Source organism: Urocampus carinirostris, chromosome 2 (genome assembly GCF_059441175.1).
Source record: "Urocampus carinirostris isolate Australia breed hairy pipefish chromosome 2, RoL_Ucar_1.0, whole genome shotgun sequence".
NCBI lineage: Eukaryota > Metazoa > Chordata > Actinopteri > Syngnathiformes > Syngnathidae > Urocampus > Urocampus carinirostris.
In genome coordinates, this window is record NC_142350.1 from 31,367,582 (window position 1) to 31,387,049 (window position 19,468).

General features: G+C 37.7%; 1 pseudogene; it reads right to left on the minus strand.

Moving 5' to 3' along the window:
- Nucleotides 1-4,876: 4,876 nt before the first annotated feature.
- LOC148371648 (U2 spliceosomal RNA) lies at nt 4,877-5,016 on the minus strand (annotated as a pseudogene).
- Nucleotides 5,017-19,468: the final 14,452 nt, after the last annotated feature.

Below are 19,468 nucleotides of genomic sequence, written 5' to 3' on the forward strand. Positions count from 1 at the left end.
ATATAAGTAAACAAAAAACAAACCTTGCATAAAATAAAAATTGGACCCCTTAGCTATCATGTTCAAACAACTATTAAACTTTTATACTTAAAACAGTAGTTACTTGTGCTCTAAGGCAGTGATTCTTAATAATTTTCTGTCATGTCCCTCCCAAAAAGTATCCAGGTTAATGTTTATTTTTATTTTTTTATTTTGTTTTTTCATGGGGTCACATGAGGGTGTGCTCAACTTCGTATCTATATTTCATACTCAATGCTTATACTATGGGCTATATGCACGGCCTTGAGATTAAATATAAACAATACACGCTAATGGAAGTGCCCCTGCTTCCCATTGCAGTGCAAGTGCAATTGCACTTAAATCTTTGCAGAGTAGAAAAACAAAAACAAGAAAACAAAAGCAAAGGTCAAACCTGCCGCATAACCCCTTGACCGAGCCTTAGCCTGCCCCACTATTTGAAAACCATTGTTCTAAGGAATGATTTTCATGAGCATGTGATACCATACCAAACTAAAAAAGACACACAAGTGCTTCCACAAAACTTGCTTGAAACTGAAGACTTAATGTATTCTACTTCACGAGGCAATTAAAATGACTACTATCTATTCATTCTTCTTTCCCTGCCACCCTTTTTCTACCCCACATTTGTCCGTGCTCTCCATCTTTTCGCACTAACTGGTTTTCTCGCTCAGACAAACCGCTTGATAATGGAATCATCTCAATTCAATTAATGGTCCCGCTGTCTCCCGTCCAAGCAGCGCAAAACACACTTCCACACATGCTGCCCAGGCTTTCGTCTCTCCGAGCTTTAATGCTCCCTGACACCAGTAATGTTGATGATAGCAATAGACGCTGAATACGCTTCTTTCTCCCTCCTATTAATCAGCAGTGAATGATTGTGAGAAAGAAAAAGGGAGGTAGTAGGAAAGACTCTACATTAACAAGAACGAGGCTAAAATTATGTTTTGAGTTTGGTTGGTCATTTACACCACCAGGGTTTATGTATAATAAATGTACATTAGTTAGAGTTAATCACTACTTTTTCCAAAAACGTAACTGGGTTAGTAAGTGAATTACCTTACGGTAAAAGTAACTAGTTACCAGGGACAGTAACTATTTTTGTTACTTTAAAAAAAAAGTTGTTGGATGTCAACGAATTTGACATTTTCCGAACAGTATTCAAGCCAGTTGAAAGAACAGACAGGTAGTTGGGTTATAGTTATTTGTAATTTTTTCCAAATCACCATCAACCGATTTATCATTAAATTGAAGTCCAACAGGAATAAAAAGCAAATAATAAAATGAAATAGAAATCAACATAAAGCCCCAGAAAAATGTACGAAAACAGGCACAAAAACGGAAGTAAACACACAAAAAACGCACGTAAACACGGACAAAACATACGTAAACACTCACAAAAATGTACGTAAACACACAAACCTGTACATAAAAACGCATGGAAAAGTAGGTAAACAGACACACAAACTTACGTAATACACCACTTTGATTGTCTTTAAAGAAACCAGCATTGTTACAACGGAAAAAAAAAATAATTATTCATATTAACCCATGACTGAGAAAAATAACACCATTACATAACCACGTTATTTATAATAGCTTTATCCCCAACGCTGTACACCACAAATAATTATCTGGCGTGAACTGGCGTCAACTGGCATCATTACCCAGTCCCAGATTATGCTATGGAGATCTGATTGATATTGAGCAGGTATCTTGAATTGCTCGCAAGCCAGGTGTGCATGAGAACTTTTGGCTTGGAGATAACATTTACTGGTTTAACGCATTTAAGGCAGTAGTGCAACAAACAGCATGTCTTTACCATTAGGAGCACTGTAGAACATTTCTACATTTAAGGTGGATAGGAACAAATTCGTGGTTTTTCCGATGAAATGCATCAGAATACAAAATATGTGAATGTAACGTCTGCTTCTTACTATATCCTGGGTATTTTTTCAAGCATATAGTTTAGGAAAGTTGAGAAAAAATGATGAGTGATCAAGGATATGCTTGAGGTCTTTTATGATACATTTTCGAGGGTTTCAAAATGGTGGAAAAGTCACATCTGTACAGATTGGAGGACAAATAATTGCCACATTAATCACATTAAGTCAGTTTAAGTTTGATTTATGTGGAAATGTAAAACAAGTCAGTAGAAGTATAAAACACAGCAGCGGCAGCTTCTCTTTTGATATAAAAAGCAGCCATCCTTTGGCCTGAGCAACAAAACATAAATTATATCCCCAAATTGTTATTTCAAAATTTACGTTCAAAATATATATGACAAAAATCAGAGATCACTTACAGAAAACTGCTACTTTGTTAATAAAAAAAATGTGCTTATGACAGCACTGTGCTCTTAACCCTTAAATGTGACTTCTGTGTTAAAATTAGGAGTGTGGCGTTAAATTGTGAAAGAGGAAAAGAGGAAAAATGGAAGAAAGCATACAAGCAAAAGGTGGTTGATTTCCCTCTCGTACCATAGTTACATAGTAACACTGGGAGTTGAAATGTAATTTTTATTCTCCGCATTTTTACAGCATTGGGAAATGAAAGTTTGTGTCAAGTTTGTTCTCCTCCAGAAAACATATTAAAATAAAAATACATTTACAACCACCTTTTCCCAAAAAAATTCTAAATATTTTTGGAAAAATTGCCATTGACTCACCTGTGACGCTAACGGGCCGCATGCGGGTACCATACCTGTCAACCTGTACGGTTTTGCCGTACAAAGTACGTTTATCATGCATTTTAAGACGTGTACGGCGTACGAGAAAATTTGTACGGGAAAACGAAAATTTGTCAATCATGGGTACGATCCGGTATACACCGACTATCACAAAACGGCAAATCAATCATGTCAAAGGAGTTCGCCGCGGTAGCCTCTATCTCGAAGCGAGCGGTTTGATGTAGTGAAAGGAAGTCAGTCTATTTTTAGAATGCAGGCTGTTTTGGCTCAACTCATTAAAGAGAGCCGGCTCTCAAACAGCTCACTTGCTTTGATGCATCATATTACGAATTATTGTGTTGTATAAAGAAGTTAAAAAAAAGGAAGTATAAAAGGAGAAAATGAAAAAAAGACAGGTTTGTAGTTATCCCTTTAATCAGTATATTACCAATAATTATTTAATGCAGAAAATGAATTCATAATTTGAATCAGAAAATGTATTATTCTACTGCATGTATTTCCTTCTACAGTGAACGTCCAAGCTACTTCATTTTAAAACTTTTTTTATATTAAACCTCATTCATGTCGAGCAACTCAGGATCTCACGACAAAATGTTAAATAACAATATATAAGATATAACGAAACACATGTACAGTATAAAATGTTAAACTACATAAATACACGTTTGGAAAAAAAATATGGTGTAAGATTATTTTGTATTTTGTAAGAGAAAATACGACAGGTTGTAAGGGCATGGAGCCGTGGAGGTTGACAGCTATGAGCTACTGATCCGTGGGTTGCTGACCCCAGCCTTAGTTAACAAAAGTATTCACTTCTGGTATCATCTTTGGGTCATTCCTGAATGGAATTATTATTTTTGTTTAGTACTAATCTGTATGCTTGTCAGTAAGGTTGTGCGAATGATGTTAGAAGGCATTTATAGTTCGCAGGTCTTACTTGTAGCTACTAGTGTCCCAAGCTGAGCATGTGCCTGCATGCACACTTCTCTTTGTGTGCTTGACACCGTCTTATTAAAGTGTCATTTAGACAGACACTTCTCAGAGTCTAGCCCCAGGCTGCCTGATAGATTGTAATCATGGACTAAATTACTACTTTCCCAGGCTGTAATAATGGACTCTGAAAGTGCGTCTGAACATGAGGGTGTGTGTGATAGAAGCACCAAGAACCTCATCACTTGTTGGCGTGTGTCCGTTATGAGTCTGGTAAAATTAACAATTTTCCTGATTGATTTATGACTCACTTTGTCACTCATATCTGTCTTCACTTTCACTGGATTACAATATTTCCATATTCTTGTCCACTCTATGAGATGTTGATATGTCAGAATTAATCTAGCTTTGTTTTCTACTTTATACCTTAATGACTATTTATTTGTGTATAACGTGCACTTGTGTATAATGTGCAGTCCTAATTTGTAAATAAAAATCGGTGTAGAGTTTTGTTTTACTTTTTCTCAGGTCCAACTAAGTATTGTGGGTGACGGACGTTGAATACGTGCGGCCATGATTAAAATCAGGTATTGACAATGCAAACTATGAAAACAATACCAACATAAAAAACATGATGTATTCAATTATTGTCCTTAAAGTACAAATAAGAAATACCGCAGAGTTTTTTTCCTTTTTTGCGTTTTGTTATCTTTCAGGACGACTTTCTGTTTTTCTTCATTCTCTAACATTTGTCTCTGGTACCTTGAATAAAAATAATATAAAAATAGGTAAAATCTCTGGGCAGTATGGCGTCGCGGTGGTTATCACGTGTGCGGCACAGTTCTGAGGTCAGGGGATCGAACCTTCCTGTGGGGAGTTTGCATGCTCTCCCCGTGCTTGCGCCTCTCGGCACTCCGGTTTCCTCCCACATTCCAAAAACATGCATGCCAGGTTAATTGGCCGGTCCAAAGTGTCCCCAGGTGTGAATGAGCGAGTGCGTCTGTCTGTGTGTGCCCTGCGACTGGGTGGCAACCAGTTCAGGTTGTCCCATGCCCTCTTCCTGAGGATAGCTGGGATGAGGGGGGTGGTTTAAGGGTTATTGTTCTATTTTCTTTATTCATTATCCATTATCCGTTATCGGTCAGTTCATAATACGCTACAAAGCCAAGGAGCCGGGACTCTTACTCTCAGCCAAAAGGCCAAGCTAAGGTCCTAGCCCTAAAGCCTTGCTGCGATCATTGCGAATGCACCGTTCCCAGAGGTACTGCAATACCGGGCTGATGCGTGGAGTGGACAGAGCAAGCTCTTATTCCATCTCCGGATTGCAAAAATCAATCGTCACATGTACGGTATGTGATTTTAACTGAGCATAAAGTACTCAGTTCCACAACCACAGCCTGATCACAGTTTTAAAGTACTCAGTTCAACACATGCCGACTCAGTTGGGATGGGCTCTAGCACCCCCGCGACCCTACTGAATATAAGCAGTGCAGATAATGGATGGATAGATGAAATCTAATATGTTTTGTATGTCATCTATACCACTGGTGGTATAGAAGATACAATTTGTCACTCTAACCGCCACAACCTGTGTTTCACTCCCGTTGCATGCAATGTTTTGCAATTGTGGTTAGCGATATTTTTCAACTAATCAAAATTTGTACAAATGCTGTGATATGAACTAATATAAAAACATAGCAAATATTGTGTTTTTATTTGCCAAATACCTGATAATATCTTATTATTTATAAAATGATTTGGAACATTTTCTATGAATTAAAACATAAAACAAAATATGGTTGCTATTATGAGTGGCAAATCTGAGTGGCCCCCGTAGTAGTTTTCTTAAGGTTTGTTTCCAATGCTTAATTTAGTATTGGGGTTAAGGTTTCATTTATTTTGGTTAAGCCTTTGTTTTTTCATTTTGTTTTGTTTTGATATGAGATGCATTTATTGATTGGAGTTTTAGATGTTTACGTTTAATTTTTATTATCGTTAGACCTTGTGTATAACGCACGACCAAACTCTGAGTTCCTTTAAAAAAGCACGTTAAACACAAATACTATAAAACAAAAACAAGCTTTATTTTTGAAACACCACATTGAACATCGGATCAAAAGTGTATTTGTTTTGCTTGGTGGGTTATTATATTTTCAAAAATGTATGTCTTGTGATCATAAGGTTTAATAAACATAATTAAAGGGAGCAGAAAGGGGTTGTTACTTGGAAGGGGAAACAAATATCCATTACTTTGATGTGACAGCGATGACGGCAGTGTCAGGAAACACTTGAATGTGTTGATCTGTGACTCCAAACCACTCAAAGACCATATCCCTGCAAAGCTTCCTTCGCTTGACTATTTTAAAATACCAAGAAGTGACGAGGACGTGCACATATATGCACGCACACCCACACATAGATCAATTACAAACCTACAAGTGCCGCTTTACTTCCTCCGAACTCACACTTGTGCGCAGAATTGCCCTTTAGAAAGGTGCAGTATGAAAAAAAATGCCGTTCCTTTTACTACCTCTGACCCTGAGAGAAAAAAAAGAGAAAAAAAAAATGCTCACCCACTTGCCCTGCTCTTATGTGCTCTACTCTCAGACCTCCCAGATTGCATCTCAAAGTGTGGCCACTGAGAAGAGGATGTCAGCAATAAACTGACCAGGAGACGCCACTTTTTATTTTTGAGGTGTGTCTCAGAGCAGTTTGATTTGCATATTTGAATAGTAAAGTAATTTGGTCATATTAAATGCATAGTGTTAGTAATCCTATAGATTATTAATTCTATTTTGGTATCGTTGGACTGATAATAAAGATATACAAATATGAAAATATACATTAATTTATACAGACACATTAATTTATACATGTTGCTGCCGTCTATCCTTACTAGGTTCGCAGGGGTGCTGGAGCCTATCGCAATGAACTTTGGGTAGCAGGCAGAGGACACCCTGGACTGGTTGCCAGCCTTACCCAGGGCAAACAGTGACAGACACCCATTTAATCACACACTCATTAGTAGAGACAATTTGGACTCGCCCACCGACCTGCCATGCAATTTTTTTGTTTTGTTTTGTTTGGTAAGTGTGAGAAAACCAGAGTGCCCGGAGAAACCTACTCTCTGTCAAGAACCCCTTTGGCATTGTGGGAGCACAGTGAAAAAATCCAGATAGGTACAGGAAACGGTGGTCAGGTAGCGTGGCAACCATATCTAGAACACCATTTTTTAGAATCATATTTATTGTATCAATTGTAAACCTAAGCATCGAAGGCGACAATCCAAAAGTTCATCAGGTGGTGATTGTGATCCAGAAGAACGGCAAGGGCACACCGGAATAACAAAAAGCTAAGAATAGAGTGTTTGGGATGTGACAAGAAGACAGTGAACTAGTGAGGAGGCATAGTACTTATAAAGAGAAGAGGACGAGTTGTGATCGGTAGAACCAGACCAAAGAATAATAAACCCATAAGTGATTGGCCTAATAAGTTATCAATAAGTTATTAGTAAAACACCATAAACACAGGGATCTGAGTAGCTGTGTATAACCCACTCACTAAGTGGTGAACTGTGAGGCAGATGCTAACCAGTCAATTGCATGTCGTCATACACATGCACACAGGTACATATAGTATACATATTGTTTTCATACACTTGTTATACTAATATCACATCGCTGTCATGTGAAAAAAAAATGTCTTGGAAATGTGTTTTCATTTTAATGTTAACTAAATTGGCTCGAAATGGTTTGTTTAAGAGTTACATAAAAAGAATCGTCAAGATTAAAAATACTGTAGGTAAAAAAAATACATTTTTCATCTTCCTGAAAGAAAAACTTGCATCTAAGAAAAATTAGAAAAAAATGAGTAGGGTTGTATGTAGCTTTTAATATGACGTGGTGTGTTTGGGGGAGGCATTTAAAGAGCATTTTTAGTGCAGCAAGTAAAAATGTCTATGATGGGGTCGGCAACCCGCGTCTCAGGAGCCGCATTTGGCTCTTTAGCGCAAACGAGTGGCTTCCGGACGCTTTCCCCAAAATGTTTACATATTAAAATTTGTGGTAGCGAAATGTATGTTTGTTTTAATATGGTTTCTGTAAGAGGAAACACATGACACGTAATACTTTTAAGTTTTTCAATGCTGTAAACTATGTGTAATAAATAATACATTTCTGGTACGAGTTCAGGAGCTGCAAGCTTAACTCGATGTACCACTCTTCGCTTTCCTCTCACTCTACTGTGTCAGAAGAGTTGTGCAGCCCAACCTCCACCCGTTTAAAGGCATAGCATCACAAGCCAGGCAGGAGGCTGTTTTCAATAAATTGGTGTATGTTCAGATTCAGATTCGGATATACTTCATTGTCATTCTTGTACACATGTATACAGAACAAAATGTCGATACATCTGACCCGCACAGTTTCCTTAAATATACAGATATAAATATGTAGTATTGAGTTGGAGTATTGAAAATGGATTTTATGTACAACAGTGCAAAAAAAAATAAAAACATTGTAGAGTAAAACACGAAAGTGGGGGGTCATATAATGTACAAAAAAAATATATGGATGTGCAATGGTAGGTAAATAATGAATAACTGCAAAAGTGAAAAAAAACTAACCGAGGAGAACAGATGATTCAAAGTTTATTGGAAATAATGATTCGCATTCATTGACAATGTGGAAGGATTGCCTAAATGTTTGCTCTAAATAGAGAACAAATGACAAAAAGAGTGTGAAGTGAGATAAGTTGCAATTGCATCAACTCTGACTAAATTAGATGTCGGCAAAATTGATATAAGAAGTGGATTGCATCTTTAACCTTCACTTCCATCATAATTTGTATTGCAATGTAGGTGATAATAAAGTGTCGATAACTGTTTGGAAATGGTTGCCAACGTTCCATCCATCTATCCGTTTTCTGTGCCGCTTTTCCTCAGTAAGGTCGCGGGGGGCTGGAGCCCATTCCAGCTATCTTCCGGCAGTGGGCAGGGGGACACCTTGAACTGGTTGCCATTCAGTCGCTGGGTACACATAGACAGACAACACACTCGCTCATTCACGCTTAGGGAAAATTTGGACTGGCCAATTAACCTGACACGCGTGTTTTTGAAATATAGGAGGAAAACTAATTGTCCATAGGAAACCCGGGGAAAACAATGGTTACTACATGATGGATTTTGGTAACAATTCAGAAAACTTATTTGCAGAGTTCAAGAACAAAACCGAAGTAAGACAGAAAAGCATAGACATTTATTTCTAGTTCGGAAAGAGAAAGGGCCAAAAACTGGCCGACAACATCATCGATCAGTAAACCCAGAACCTTCAGTACCAGCAGGGGATGCTGCTGCGTTTTGCCTTTGCACTGACTTGGTTGGCATTCTCTCAGAAAAAAAAATAAAAATATTGTATTATTATAATTTATTTATATGTTCCCTTTTAAAAACATTACTGTTTTCTTTTTGGAAATGCTCGCTGTTTATTTATTTGTTTTTTGCCCGAATAATGGGTTCATTTTGAACCTTTCCATTTTGACTGTTTCTTTGAATCCTCAATATGTTAATGACATCTAAAATTGGATTTCAATATTGCATTTCTCTCATTTTATCAAAGAAATAAAACACACTGTAATTCATTAATATTGAAACTTCATTGCATGCTTCAATCAAGTAGTGTCGTGGTGCATCTGTCACAATGTGCTGCATTAATCCTGATGTTTCATTATGTATTTGTAACCTACTTTGTCATTTTGACAGTAGGCCAATATGGCTAATATAGATGCACGTATAGCTTGTGTTGCATTAAGTTTAATATGTACTGTAAATAAAGCTTTCACTTTTTTATTTGTATTTATTTTTTGGACGCTCCAGACCTTTTGGTATTTTGTTTTCTTTGTTCAAATATGGCTCGTTCAACACTTTGGTTTGCTGACCCTTGCTCTATGACTTCCTGTATGGCATTTTGTATTAAATGTCAATAGACATTTGATAACACTTGTGACATAACTTTTATTTCGGTCTCGAGTGAATTTTCCTTTTTCAACAGATTGTTGGCAACGTTATGTACCATATGTGTGTAAACTCTCCAACACACCCACTTTATAATTACAGACTAGTTGTTTTTAATATCCTCTTGCCTGGTCTATTTGGCCAGTGAGGTGGCAATTTGATTGGTCAGCTGTCTGCCTTTCCTGTCTGATGATTGGATTTGCTTCTCATGTGTCTGGAGCACGCCCCACTATACCAGGATGAAGCAGATTAACGAGATTTTCTGTTTATCTATGCTCACTCCCCCATTCTCTCTTCATCCTTGGCACTGTTATTGGAAGAAAGTGATAATTCCCTAGCACTTCAAACGAAGCCCCCCTAACTAAGACACCGCTTAAGTCTCCTCAGAGGAAAGGCTGCCTGCCTTTGCACAGATGTCTCTGATTAAATCTCATAGAGAGAGGGGAGAGAGCGAGAACGAGAGCGAGAGAGTTGCCTTCTCTCTCACCCACTGCCTCCCGTCTCTCTATCTGCCTCTCTGTTAGCTTACTCAACTGGCTCGTGACAAAAGGGCCTTGGGCGATGAATAAATTGCTTTGGTTTGAGCAGACAGAGAAGTTGGCCAAACAAGCCGAATCAGTGCATTAGAAGCAAATACCCCCTCATAGACTGGAAGTTACCCTTTAGCACAGCCATTGACCGTGAGTGATGATTATGACTAATTGAAAGAGACTTTTGCTACCTGTAACGCAGCTTCTGCAGCTTGAGCCTACTGGACTAAGGAACACAAAGTGAGTGTGGCACAGTGTGATTTTAAATGGTCACAGCAAGATATCTGCAAGAAGTAACTAATGTGAAAAATGGAAATAGCAGGTTATGATCCATGGGTGTAACCAGCCCGTTTTGGTGGGTGTTCAAGCATCCTTAAAGTGAACCCAAGCACCTCCAAGAACCAGGATGTTTTTAAAACTCTGTTTTTCTTTAATAAAGGACAGGCTAGGCTTATATGTGATGAAAAACGTCAGAAAATAAATAAAAACAGTAAAACATAACAAACATGTGAACATTGCAGCGTCAGAAATACTCCACTGTCTTGTAAATTGATTCCTAGCACCTTCCTTGCCACCAGGCCTGCTCTTACTTAATTCTGCTAGTGTCAATTGCTGCATAGTGGCACAGTCTGTGGAGGGTCCAGTATATTACGGTGAAAGTATATTACACGGTGGTTATATTGAACAACTTTTTAACCACCCAAAAACCGTGACTTTTTTTCATTAATAGATATCACTCCGGGCAGCCCGGCGGTGCAGTGGTAAGCGTGTGTGCGGCACAGTTCTAAGGTCTCGGGAACCTCCTGTGTGGGTCCAAATCCAGCTACCGGACTTCCTGTGCGGAGTTTGTATGTTCTCCCCGTGCTTGCGTGGGTTTCCTCCGGGCACTCCGGTATTCCAAAGACATGCATTTCAGGTGGATTGGCCGGTCCAAATTGTCCTTTGGTGTGAATGAGCGAGCGAGTTGTCTGTCTGTGTGCCCTGCGATTGGCTGGCAACCAGTTCAGGGTGTCCCCTGCCCACTGCCTGATGATTGCTGGGATGGGCTCCAGCACCTCCGCGACCCTACTGAGGATAAGCGGTGCAGCTAATGAGATGAGATGAGATATCACTCCTTTTGGCTGCATTGAATCAAATGCCTGCAACCGGTTGGCAACTAGTTCAGGGTGTCCCTGCCCATCGCCTGAAACCAGCTGGGGTGGGCTCAGGCACCACCTGACTCTACTGAGGATAAGCAGTGCAGATAATGGATGGATGGATGAATCAAATGCAACGATGATCAAACTACCTTAATTACTACATGTTTGTAAGCTGTATGTGCGTGATTGTCTGATGAGTTACACGCTTCTTCTGTATTTGCATGTATGTGTGTTATTTTTTAAAATAATTGAGTAAAATCTTGGGATGGTATAATAATAGTGTTTCTGTTCACCACAACCAGGGAAGCAACTGGCCCTGACCAGTAAAGGCATGCGATGACTAACAGCTACAGGTCTTCAAAGACATCTAAAAAAGAAAAAAATCACTGGAATATTCAATCTTTCCGACCTGTATAAAATCCGCCATCCTCATCCCTGTCCCCAAAAGGTCACCGACAACCAGCCTCAATGACTTCCAAATATGCAGTGTAACTGGAAAAGTGTTAAGAGTAAATAACTCCCAAATGGAATATAAGTAGGTAGGGATGTCATAATATTTTTTCCAGATGATACATTTCCACAGATTACGTTAAGTCAAGTCAAGTCATTTTAATTTGTATAGCTCATTATCACAAGGAGTCTCAAAGGGCTGAACAGACCACAGATGATTGTAAACCACAAACTATTATTACACCATCCCCTGATCTAAAACCTAAATGAGGGCAAGGAAAAACTCAAAAACCTCAACATGAGGAAAATGAAGAAACCTTGAGAAGGGACAGCACATGAGGTAGTCCCCCTTCCAGAATGACAAGGCTGCAATGGATGTACAACAACAAATAATACACACATATTGTCAACATAAAATAAAGGTTATTCATATTCTATAGAATAGACGTGTATTTTAAGCCTAGATTTAAACAGTTCCACTGAGGTTGCAGATCGAATCTCAGGGGGAAGAGCATTCCACAGCACTGGGGCCCGAATGGAGAACGCTCTCGAACCTGCGTATCTCTTCTTGGCTCTTGGGATCACTAGTAGACCAACATTTTTAGAGCGAAGGCTCCGGACCGGAAAATAGGGCGAAATCAAATCTGAAAGATATGAGGGAGCAAGTCCTTGCATGATTTACGTTACCTTAACTATAAAAATTGCATTACTCAGAACAATTAGAAAAAGTCAAAAAATGGTTACATTTTATAAACAATGGTAGCACCTAATTAGACTTATACTGCTACTGGCTGGCAACCAGCTCAGGGTGTCCCCTGCCCACTGTCCTAAGATAGCTGGGATGGGCTCCAGCACCCTGCGACCCTACTGAGGCTACGCGGTGCAGAAAATGAATGGATGGATAGTCTTATATTTTTATATCAGAAATAAATTTGTATTAATACCATGTCACAAGTTTGTTGAAACAATCGCTAATGAGCAAATATTAACTTAAAACATTTTCCATCTGATGGTAGCATTACTGTTTTTATATTTCTCATGCCCTGATGGCCTTACCAACATCTGACGAATTAGTAGGAAATATTAACAGAAAAATACTAGATTATAAAATGATATCTTATGCAACCATGGCCTAACAGAATATTGGTACGGCTATTATGGCATACTTGGCATGTACATTGTTAAGGTGAAGCTTACTTTGCTTAAAAAATAGTCTTTTTTTTTTTGCAATGCCACTTACGCTGTAATATTGTTATAGCTGAAACAGCTCTCAATTGTAATGACAACACACGCTCGTTGATTCTCACCTTTTTTTTTGTTAGTATCTTAACACAAAAAGACATCTATTGCCCAAACCCAATCACTAAAGGATATAACTCGAACTTTCAAATAAGTATCTATCAAAGCTCACCTCCAAATAGCACTCCCCATCCCTTCCTGAAAGTTGTGTAATGCATTCACTAAAACAGATATACATACTAGTACTGTAACAAAAAAATAAATAAATGAAAGTATTTTCCCAGTATTTGATACATTTTAGTTTGAATCCGGTTTAATTCAAGTTTGCAAAACCAAATAGCTTTTCTAAAATGAAACAGCAATAAGATCATTAGAATTACTGGGCTAATTTGGCTAGCATGTACTTAAGTAGATCTGATGGGACTGAGCACTGAAACGAACAAACTGTCTGCCAGAAGTGGTTATGTAAACAAACAAATAAACAACAATGATTCATGTTAACAAACACAAATTTGTAAGCAAGTAATATCACTAAATAAAATGTCTTTTATTTCAGTTCATACTGGGCTTGACAAGTGTTGGGACCACGAGAAAGTGCAACAACCGCTATTGCTCATAGAAGCTCCGACCTACCGACATTGTACCATGTCCCTATAAACACAATTATTTTTCTCAGTAAAGAGTACTGTAACGCATTATTAGTAAAATATTGTAACTCAACTGCTTTTAGAATACGGTCCGTTACCCTGCAACTTGTAAAGGGCATAATCATAGTTATAGTTAAATAGTTATGTTTGATGTGATACAAACCTGCACATTTCCATCTGACTGGACCAAAGCTCAACATACAATTTGAAATTATCAACAGCATTTTATATGAAAGAAAATCAATATGTCCATTGTACTTTCATGGACAAACCTAATTTTGAAAACTGCGAATAACTGTCCAATTTTCCTCAGGCTTCATTACAGCTTGAGTTCCACTGATATGGAACTGTGTGGGATTTTTGACAAATGAGCCCCCACTCTGTTGTTGCCATGTATGAGCATGTATTTGCAAATGTATGGTAATAAGTTTGGATATGTGCATGGTGGCATTTGAGAGAAAATGAAGGCTTTGGCTGAGCAGATGCATGCCAAAGACAAAAACATCGATCACATATACGCCCCCCGACACAAACCCCATTTACACCTGGCACCGGGCTACCTGGCATGAATGGTGGTCACGGGAGTCGCTTCAGATCATCTAGGAGGGTATTTGATGGCCATGGTCTCATTTTGCAATAACCTGGCAAGGTCCAAATTCATTAGGGTAAAATTTGGCCCCGGCTGCTTTGCTGTAGTGCCCACAGCATTTGGCCTGGATGCGCTGGGTCGAGCTGCAGAGAGATTTTCCTGGATCCGGAGAGGACCATTAGCGGCTGCTTGTGATGATGGTTCTGCTCCCCAGTGCCCTATTCAGATAAATGCCTTTGAATGATGTAAGCGTTTACCATCTTCACTCACACTCATTGGACGGTGAACAGAGTAGAGGAAAGAATAGACATATTTTACCTTATATTATAAACCTCACATTTTTCTACAGTACTCATGATGCATTATAGGAAAGGGGATAGTATAATTGTTCTGACTACATACCAACTGCAGCAGTGGTCCTCAAACTATGGCCCGAGGGCAAATACGACTCACCTTCGCATTTGGTCCGGTACCCTGAACAATACGATAGAGCATTTTGATGTATTCTTTATAAACTGTACTTATTTGTATAAATGCATTTTTTTTAATTTTACCTGAGAAAAACAACTCATAGGCTGCATGTGCTTTTACTTGTTCCAAGATTCAAACCCATGTCACGTTTATAAGAGTGCTTAATTCTTACCAGAAGACTAACAGATATGTTGATGACCTCATATTAAAAGGCATTGGGTTTTATCTCATTATCACACTGCAAATTTCAATTTTGTTGTGTTATCTAAATGTCAAAATGATAATAAATTTGTTGCTTAAAATTCTTTGAATGGAAAATAATTGGTTGTTATTGTAACATGTGAATTGCACAACAAACATAACATTCTTCTCTGGTACCATGAGTAAAAATAGTGTAATAGTGAGATAAAATCTATTGCCTTTTCGGAGGTCATCTATAGCACTGGTGGTCCTGTGCTCTAAAAACTAAACTGAACTTAGACCTGTTAAGACAGTGTACAGTGCAACAGAGAGTTTGTGTTCCATCGATTTTTTTTCTCCTTGGTTGATCTTTATTTCAATCATGGAGTAATTATGTAATTTCTGCCCACCCTTGGCATAAATGTAATGTGGCTATAATAGCATAGATGTAGCTACAGTCTTAATCAAATCGATATATTTGTCCTAAATTTCAGGCAAGTGTAAAACCTTCTTCTTGTGCACCCTGGAACTGCCTTGCACACATGAGGTAATTTGTAGTAAGATTCAAAAGTTAATTTTATATTTACACAAATACGCTTTTTTACTCAATAGTATGTCTGGGGATCTGTTTGATCTCGACCCGTACATCTGCTAATTAAAGAAAAATGGCGTACACCGCCAGCAGCCATATATTAATTTGTCGGTCATGTAGGTTTGCATGACATTCTTGTTTTATTGGTTTTCAATTCCTATTGTTTTTTATTATGACATGTATCCCAGATAAATCTGCCTAATTGTCCTTGCGGTGCTCATTAAAATGTCAAATCATCTATTTTAAATTAGGACCTGGCGTTGTGAAAGGGGATGTCTGACATGAGATACTAGATCTATGGGTTCCAATATTTAAAGAAGACTCGGGTGGTAGCAGTCATAAAGCAGCCTCTGTAAAGACAAACAAGACAGAAACACCCACATTTCTAATTAAAAATAGAAATCAAAGTTTAGGTGTGCGTCATTAATCCGGGATGGCTTAGATGTATTAGTATATTATTTGATGATTTATCAATCGAAGATAACGCTGACCACATTGCAAAACATAGAGTGCAACGACATATCTTTACCCACAAGACACATAGGCTCGATTTTTATTAAAACTATTTAAATCGTGCGTGGACAATATAAAATATGTACCGACAATTTCCTATGCCTCATGTTAAGAAGTGAGGCCTATCTAAGAAAGGTGTTTGTATGTGTGAATAGTGTAGTAATAATAATAATGAGAGTACCTTAGAACATATGCTCAATCGAACTGACATGAAGTCACACACCACAACACTGCCGCTGGGGCATACCAATGCACAAATAGGTTTTACCATCCCTCTAACAGAAATAGTAATTAATAATCAACCGCGTTAATAACAGACTTTTTCAGGCTGTGCCATTTTCAAGAATTCTTATCATCTGCTGGGATGTATGGTGTTTGATTAATGATTACATTTCCTTAGCAAGGCCTCGTCTCTTTATTTATTTTCCTCGCCTTGACCACATTGAAATTTCAGTTACGGTAAAGCTGTAAAGTACTGTAAAAAAATGTATGCGTTGGGTTCATCATTTTTGTTGTCAATAATTGATTTTTATCATGGCTCCACATATTTATTCGTGATTTACAATACCTAGTTTGGCCTTATCAGAAGTTAAACTAAATTGTATTCAAAATTTTAATCAAAAATTAGGGGAGCAAAATATTATTGTTTGCACGCAATACTCAGAGCTAGAACCAGTGGGCTAAAGGACAGCTTCTTCCATCAGGCTGTCAGGACACTGAACCTGCCCTTCCCTTCCCACTCTTTTGCTTTCTGCCAAATAAATGCAAAACTGCTCTGTGTGGATTCTACTTTGCATATTTTTCATTCAAAAGCTATATATTTGTACTTTTTTAAAGGCAAAAGAAAACGTGCTGCTATTTGTTTTAGCAGCTACTGGTTATTTGAATTGTGCCTTTTGTATTGCATGTTTACGTGCTTAAAAGAGGGACTGACACGTTTGACAAGAAAGTTAAAATTGAAATAAATAAGTTATATATTAGGGGTGAGTGAATCAATCTAAATGCTGATAGTATTGATACTAAGCAAGTACTTAGATCGGATCGACCCTATTGTCCTAGGATCTTTACTTTGGTCGTCCATCAATTTATTTAAAGTGGCAATTCTCTGCACATACATTGCAATGCACTTACAACTAGAGTCTGTCTCCAATCATTACCCTGTAAATATCTTTTGCCTATCAATCCTGAGATTATTTTTATCTTTTATTCTCCTTCAAAACTCTATTATGTGATTTTTCCTGGATTACCACCGCAAATTGTGTTGTAAACAATATTCATCACGTTATCATTAATGAAAATACAGACAATTCTAATTATTTTGACATTCTTTTCAAAACATGGTTCGATTGGAGGTATTTGAGTTGAATTGTTGACATTGTGATACACTATTTGTATTACCGTTACATTGCAGATTTATTTAGAGGTTTTGACCCTCTTGATTTCTCTTCTGAAAAAGTAATGGTGGAAATATGTATGTGTTTGTATTTTGTTAAAGTTCACATTGTAGTTTTTTAATAAAGAATAAAATATTTGTTGTTCCCAAGAATGTAGTGCTTTATAACTAAAAGGTATCCATATTGGATCGGTATCAATCGATACTACCATGTATTTACTTAGATTGGAGCGATACCAAAATCCCCATGTATCACCCACAGTATATTTATATATATATATATATATATATATATATATATATATATATATATATATATATATATATATATATATATATATATATATATATATATATATATATATATATATATATATATATATATATATATATATATATATATATATATATATATATATATATATATATATATAGGTTTGTTTGTCCATATATATACACACACTGTAGGTGTGTATGGATATAAAATAGGATTGGCCGTTATTCCATTGCATTTTCCAGAGCAAATGAACTTGACAGATGGCATTGTCACCTAAAGCCTTGACTACCAACCTGATTATGCAGAAAACAATACAATAGAGCAGAGCAAGGGAATCATTACCAGAGGATGGGATTGGGAGTTTCACGGCACAGCCCGACACCTCGCCGACAGGCTAGGACACTGCAGCAGAGCTGAATAGAATTAGACTTGTGAAATTGAGCAGCAAGAATGAGTTTAACATTAACTGGGTTATGGTCCGGCAATCTGTCATCAGGCCTCAGCCATTGTCTAGGGCTGCTTGTAAAGCATATGAACTCATCCGTCATCTACTGGTCTATTAATGGCTCCAGCTCAGGTTTAAAACTGTTGATGTATGGCAGCCGGGACAAACATTCCTTGTTGCTATGTGTATGGAGTATGAGGACTCCCTTTCAAGGTGTATGTTTTCCAGCATACATTAGTAGGTACCCGTGGTGAGTTCAGTGCTGTACAGTATCCGTTGTATCTACTTTTGATCTTAAATAGAGGGTAATTGAAAACTTATGGCCAGTGTCGGGCACGTAACTGAAAAAAAGTAATTAGTTAGAGTTACTAGTTACTTATTTTAAAAAGCTACCACCCATAACACAGATACCTAAAAGGTAGCACATTACTCTGAGAGTAATTATCTAGTTACAAATTACAGTGAACATACTCGAATAGGTGCCCCCTTAAACTGCTTTAACACAGATAGAAAACCTGTACACTAACCTGTAGAATCAGTGAACCCTACATATTTTTTGACTTTTGCAATCTTGAGAGCTTGCAGACAACCACTTAACCGAGGCTCTCCATTTTTTGATTTTCTCTCTGGGCTTCAAACCACTAAAGACTTTCTAAATTTCTGTTTACTGTCCAAGATGTTTTCTTTTTTTCTACCGGCATGGCGAATTGCAAAAATATTTTCACGAGAAAATTACCAAATTTCTGTAAATCAAGTCACATGTATTTGTATAGACCATAATCACAAGATGACCTGAAGGGTTCTCACAAGTTGTAATCCCCCTTCCAGGATGACCAGGGTGCAAAAGAATCTTTTACCATAACATTATGTGCTCACGTCAGCCTTATTGATTACCCGTTTGTTTGTTATTCCTGTTCAAGCCACGCCTCCGACCCCATGTGTTACGTAAGATTTGCTTCTGGTGACAAAGTACCAAATATGCACATATAAGCAGACCCTGTATTTGTTGTAAATACAGCTTTGATGCTAGTACATACAGTAGGTGGAATGTCTGCATAAGAAAGGATTCAACAAGCCTAGTACTATGCGATAGAGACGGCACCACCATACCTGTAATTAGGTGTACTTTGAAGGTGAACAAAATCCGTTAACTGAAAGTTCCTGGTGGATCAAGGCTTGTACGTGACATCATAATTGATGCAGGAGTAATCAGCAAGCTTCATTTAATAAGTGGACATTTGCAGTTTACCACAATGGAGTAATGACATTAGGGTTACAAAATTGTATTTACATCAATCCATGAACACGTTCCCTAGTAAAATATTAGTGCTAACACTGCAGTAAGTAAATACCGCACTG